The sequence below is a fragment of the Equus przewalskii genome, chromosome 14 (assembly GCF_037783145.1).
Source record: "Equus przewalskii isolate Varuska chromosome 14, EquPr2, whole genome shotgun sequence".
NCBI classification, from domain to species: Eukaryota; Metazoa; Chordata; class Mammalia; order Perissodactyla; family Equidae; genus Equus; species Equus przewalskii.
The window spans coordinates 4,600,893-4,606,921 of NC_091844.1; positions in this window are offsets into that span (position 1 = coordinate 4,600,893).

Consider the following 6,029-nt stretch of genomic DNA (forward strand, 5'->3'; position numbering starts at 1 on the left):
TGTAAGCTGTGTATTGTTTGTTTCCTAATTCTCCTTCAATATGATGTAAGGCCAGGGACTTTATTCCCTGTGACCCCAGCGCCTCGCACGTAGTAGGCACTCAAGTGTATGTTCCCTGAAATAATACTCAGAATTAACTGCTCACATATGAAAATAATAACAGAAAAAAATAATAATAGGCAGAAACGCTGGTGACAACAGCCAGGTGTTTGCTAGACACTTGTTGTGTGCCAGGTACTGCGTTTTATATGGATTATCTCATTCCTCAGAACAGCCCTATGAGGTATGTATTAATTACTAGGACGCTTATTTTTCAGGTGAGGAAACTGAGGCAGAGAGAGGGTGATTTACTCAAGATCGGAGAATGAGGAAGTAGTGATACTGACATTCAAGTACTTTTTCTCTGCACTGACAAATAAAAATGGCAAGTAATAGGATATATTGGAGTATATGAGGAAGCCATTTTGTGTAAACCTAATTAGGCCTGACCTTGTCTTTCCAAAAGGGCCTGACCGAGTTGAGCACGCATTGTATATCTGCTTTAGAGATTCCCTATGGCAAGAGCAAAGGTCCTTGAGATAAAGGTGCAACTCCCCTCCCCCTCCCAACATTGGTGTTTCTTTAAGGATTAAGCATCTTTCCTTAGGCTAGGAACTGATTGCTGCGCTCACCTGTGACCACCCAGCTCGAGACAATAGACTTGCCTCCTGCTACGCCCTCTGAGAGAGCAAACTCACTACCTGATGTGTCCATCAAGGGCTGTGCTGACAGGGCAATCTCGTGACTATTGTGGGAGGGACACTTCAATCATATGTGAAACGTCCTGTATGGGGGTATATAACCACTCTGTATACCTCACTTCTTTGGTGCCCTCTCTTTCTTCGGAAAGAAAGGCCCCGGGCCATGGTCCTCAGATTTCAGCTCAGAATAAACTCACCCAAATTTTCATTTATAGATTGGTTATGGGTTATTTTCATTGACAGCACTTATGACTACAGTGAAGTAACAATTTTAGTTTAAACAAATTGTTGTAGGTGTCAATTATGATCTAATCCCTGGTAATTTAGTAAGAAATCTTTTCTACTTCTCTTTCATCTTTTGTGAAAGAGATATACAACCCAAAATATTTTGCACACTTAAAACTTAGACTGGCAGACGTGTTCTAAATGCTCATTATTTGCATCCTCTATGGTGTGTCATTTTATTGGAAATTATTGCAGTGTCTACAAAAATATGATCAATTCTGAGGATGCCAAAACGTCACCAAGACTAATTGCCCCGAGGAACTCAAGGGTGGGTTCAGAAGCATTTAACTGTTTAAGAGATGCGATCACCAACCACCCTGAACCAGACCAAGCCTCGCCACAAGAGTGAGGCCTATGACCTTCACCTTATTTTTACAGCTAAGATCTCTCCAGGAGGAGCTTAGGCCTTATTGCTGTAACCTGTAATGTATGTGAAAGCATGTTTTCCAACTGAGCCTGCCAAACAGAATGTCCACTTCTCCCTTTTGCATATTCATTCCCCACCTGAAATAAAAGGGGCATGCTTCCCTTTGTTTGGAACGCCATGACTTTGGAAATGATTCTGTGTGGCCTCCTATTTGCTGCAAACACACCCTACTTTGTCTGACAGCTACTTCTGATGGAGAGTCTGATTTAACTTGCCAGGAGGTGAACCCACTTTGGTTTCAGTAACAAAAAGATAAACCTTGAAAGAGTATTGGAAAATAAGTGAGATGCTAAATCAAAAAGACAGGATAAAGCTGAGAGGTTGTTTGGAATTTTTCTTAATCATTTATGTATATGATACTTTATCTAGAAATGGAATGCAGAGCTGGGCAGAAACTTAAAAGTTTTTCAGTCTGGGGGCCAGCCCGGTGGTGCAGCGGTTAAGTTCGCACGTTCCGCTTCTCGGCGGCCCAGGGTTCACTGGTTCGGATCCCGGGTGCGGACATGGCACTGCTTGGCAGCCATGCTGTGGTAGGTGTCCCACGTATAAACTAGAGGAAGATGGGCACGGACGTTACCTCAGAGCCAGGCTTCCTCAGCAAAAAGAGGAGGACTGGCAGTAGTTAGCTGAGGGCTAATCTTCCTCCAAAAAAACAAAACAAGCAAAAACCAAAAAAAAAAAAAGTTTTTCAGTCTGGTTCTTTCATTTTAGTGCTAAGGAAGCTGATCTGAAAGAGAGTAAATGACTTGCCCAAAATGGAATAGAGCTTTAGAACTGCACTGAGGCCGGTATTTGGATGTCCTAATTTGAAGTTGTGTATTAACTTGACAGTTTTAACATCATGGTATTCAATATCCAAATCTGATTTGATTTTCATAAAGATAATGAAATCAGTGTGACTGGTATTATTATCCCCATTTGCTTCACCAGAAGGCACATGGTTTTAGTGGCAAAAGCAGCTCCCTTAGAAGGACCCTGGACTGGAAACAGACGTCAGTTGAAATTTTGTTCTGCTGCACTGAGACCTTGGGGAAGTTACTCAAGTCTCTCAGCTTCAGTCTTCTCATAAGAAAAATGCTGTGCTACTCCCCTCCGTGAAGATTGTCCAAGCAGTAGAGATTACAGAAGACATTGAGCACAGAGTAGGTACTTAATGACTGGTAGCTGGTGCTTAGAAAGTTTTCGGTCATAGGGGGCAGTCTAGAGAGGTAGAGAAAGGGCAGGCTTTGGAGTGGCCCAGACTTGGATTCTAACCCTGGCTCCAGCACTCACTTAGGCCAAATACTTCATGTCTCCTCACTTTAGCTTCCACACCTGTGAAGTGGAAATTATAACGTCACTTCATGATGTTATGAGCTTGGAGCTCTAGTATGTAAGGTGCCTCCTCTGTTGCATCTGCCTGGAGATTTGTTGTAGCCTATTGACTGTCATCAAAGGAGAGAAGTGGCAGAATGATGGTGCAGGTGGGCAAAGAATAGAGTTTAAGAGTCTGAAAATACGGTTACAGGTCCTTGCTGTGCTCTCGTTCCCTGTGGTTTTTCAGGCCTGTCACCTAACCTGAAGCTTCATTAGCAAAAATGCTTTGCGTCAGGTAGGATCTGTGCTTTTTTTCTCCTGTTACTTCTCACTTTAAAACTAAAAGTACTGCCCTGCTTAAAGCTAAATCTATTAACATAATTCTAGGTGACCTTGAAGCAAAAATCATGATAAAAGGAGTGTCCCCTGAGGCAGAAAAACAATCAAGATTCAGAGAGGAGGAAGTAGAATGAGATTCTAACACCCCTCCCCTCTCCAAGGGAAAGACAGACTATTTGGTCATTTGGCCCGCGCCATCCTGGGCAGAGCCTCGGAGAGAGGAACCTCAGAGAATTTGCCCTCTGCTGACTGTGTTTTAATCAGAGTTTCTGATGAAGGAAGGGGGAGAAATTGCATTTCTAATAAGTTTTGAGATGACGTTTCAGATATGTCTAGGCAGAAGGGCAGCCTCACAGAGACTTCTGCCACATCACAGGGCGAGGAAGCCACAGACATCCCGACCCTCAATCCAGGCAGTTGCCATGATTGGAGGGGACAGGCCTGTCAGCGTCGAAACCAAAAGATTGAAAACCTGACACCTGAATGGAGGACAAAAAACATCTTGGAATCCTTGTGGGGACCAGTGACTCAAGGACCTGATTTTTCCAGCTTCTCCTGTATCTTCGCACTTCAGAAATTCCCTACCCAAGACACAGCCCCGAGGAAGGGGGAGGGCCTCCGCTGATAAGATTATTGTCACTGCAGCTGAGTGGGGGCTTACACAGAAATAAATCTCAGTTACAGAAAAAAAATTCCATTTGTTACACATTTGAGTATAAACTCAAATAGACTGAAGTTTATTCCTGCTACTTTATTATCTGTATTATATAGTAACCATACATTTTTAAGTTCAGTATTATGAGAATTTTCCCTTCACTCAAAGATCATGAGGTTTTATTCACATTTTTGTTTGGGGCCTATAATTTACAAGAACAAACCTGAGGGAAACCAACAAACACTGCCTTCTCTGACATCATCACTTCACCGGGTTATGAGTTCCTCTGGGACAGGGTCTGTACATTTCCTTTGAATCTCCTACCTGGTCACTAGCAGGCACAGTGCTTCCACTCGGTAGGTACTCAATAAATGTTTATGGGACAAATGAATCGTCAAATATATACTGAGAACTTTGGATGTTGATTCCTTTGTTGGTAGTGTAATATTTAAGATATTTATGTTACTGGTACTGGCACAAAAACAGATACAGATCAATGGAACATAATCGAGAACCCAGAAATAAACCCACATCTCTGGACAGCTAATTTTTGACAAGGTAGCCAAGAACATACAATGGAGAAAGCAAAGTCTCTTCAACAAATGGTGTTGGGAAAACTGGACAGCCACATGCAAAAGAATGAAATTAGACCATTATCTTACACCATACACAAAAATTAAGTCAAAATGGGTCAAAGACTTGAATGTAAGACCTGGAACCATTAAACTTCTAGAAGAAAACATAGGCAGTATGCTCTTCAACCTCAGTCTTAGCATATTTCCAAGTACCATGTCCGACTGGGCATAGGAAACAATAGAAAAAATAAACAAATGGGACTACATCAGACTTAAAAGCTTCTGCACAGCAAAGGAAACCATCAACAAAACAAAAAGACAACCTCACAATTGGGAGAAGATTATTTGCAAACCATATATGCGATAAGGGGTTAATATCCAAAATATATAAAGAACTCATATCTCATCAACAAAAAAGCTAACAACCCAATTAAAAAATAGGCAAAAGATCTGAATAGACATTTCTCCAAAGAAGATATCCAGGTGGCCAACAGGCACATGAAAGGATGTTCAACATCCTTAACTATCAGGGAAATGCAATCAAACTACAGCCAGATGCCACCTCACATCCCTCAGAATAGCTATAATCAACAAGACAGGAAACAATAAGTGTTGGCGAGGATGTGGAGAGAAGTGAACCCTCGTACACTGCTGGTGGGAGTGCAAACTGGTGCTGCCACTATGGAGAGTAGTATGGAGTATCCTCAGAAAATTAAGAATAGATCTACCATACGATCCAGCTATCCCACTGCCAGGTATTTATCCAAAGAACATGAAAACACAAATGCGTAAAGATACATGCACCCCTATGTTCATTGCAGCATTATACACAATAGCAAAGACTTAGAAGCAACCTAGGTGCCCATCAAGGGACGAATGGATAAAGAAGATGTGGTATATATACACAATGGAATACTGCTCAGCCATAAGAAATGATGACATCTGGCCATTTGTGAAAACATGGATGGACCTCGAGTGTATTAGGCTAAGTGAAAAAAGTCACAGGGAGAAAGTCAAATACCGTATGATCTCACTCATAACTAGAAGTTAAAAACAAACAAACAAAAAACACATAGCAATGGAGACTGGATTGGTGGTTACCATAGGGGAAGGGGGAAGGGGGGAGGGTGAAAGAGGTGATTAGGCACATGTGTGTGGTGATGGATGGTAATTAGTCTCTGGGTGGTGAACATGATGCAATCTGCACAGGAATGGAAATATAATGATGTACACCTGAAATTTATATGTTATAAACCAATAATTACCACAATAAAACAAAATAAGTAAAAAAAAGATATCTATGTTACAAATATTTTATCATTAGTTGTCAAAAATATATCTGAGCATAGGTAAAATTAAGGCGCTTCAAAGTGAATGTAACAATTTAAAAAACATTTCACATTTTGGACCCATGTTAGCTATTTAGAACCACAGTTCTGCTTTGAATTTCAAATAACTACCTTCAGCACCATAATGATAATTAATGATTGTACTTTTTATTATTGTCATTTTTCATTCCTTTTACAATCAGATCATAAGAAAGATACATTTTCATACATAAACTAGTGGCTTTCTTGTAAAACCTATGTCATAGGTCACCCCTTTCGTGAGCAACTTGAAACAGTGTCTCTTTCATCTTGGGGTTCTCAGCACCTAGCCCGGTGTCTGGTACACAGTATAAGAACAGTAAGTGTGTGCTGAGTGAATCTGAA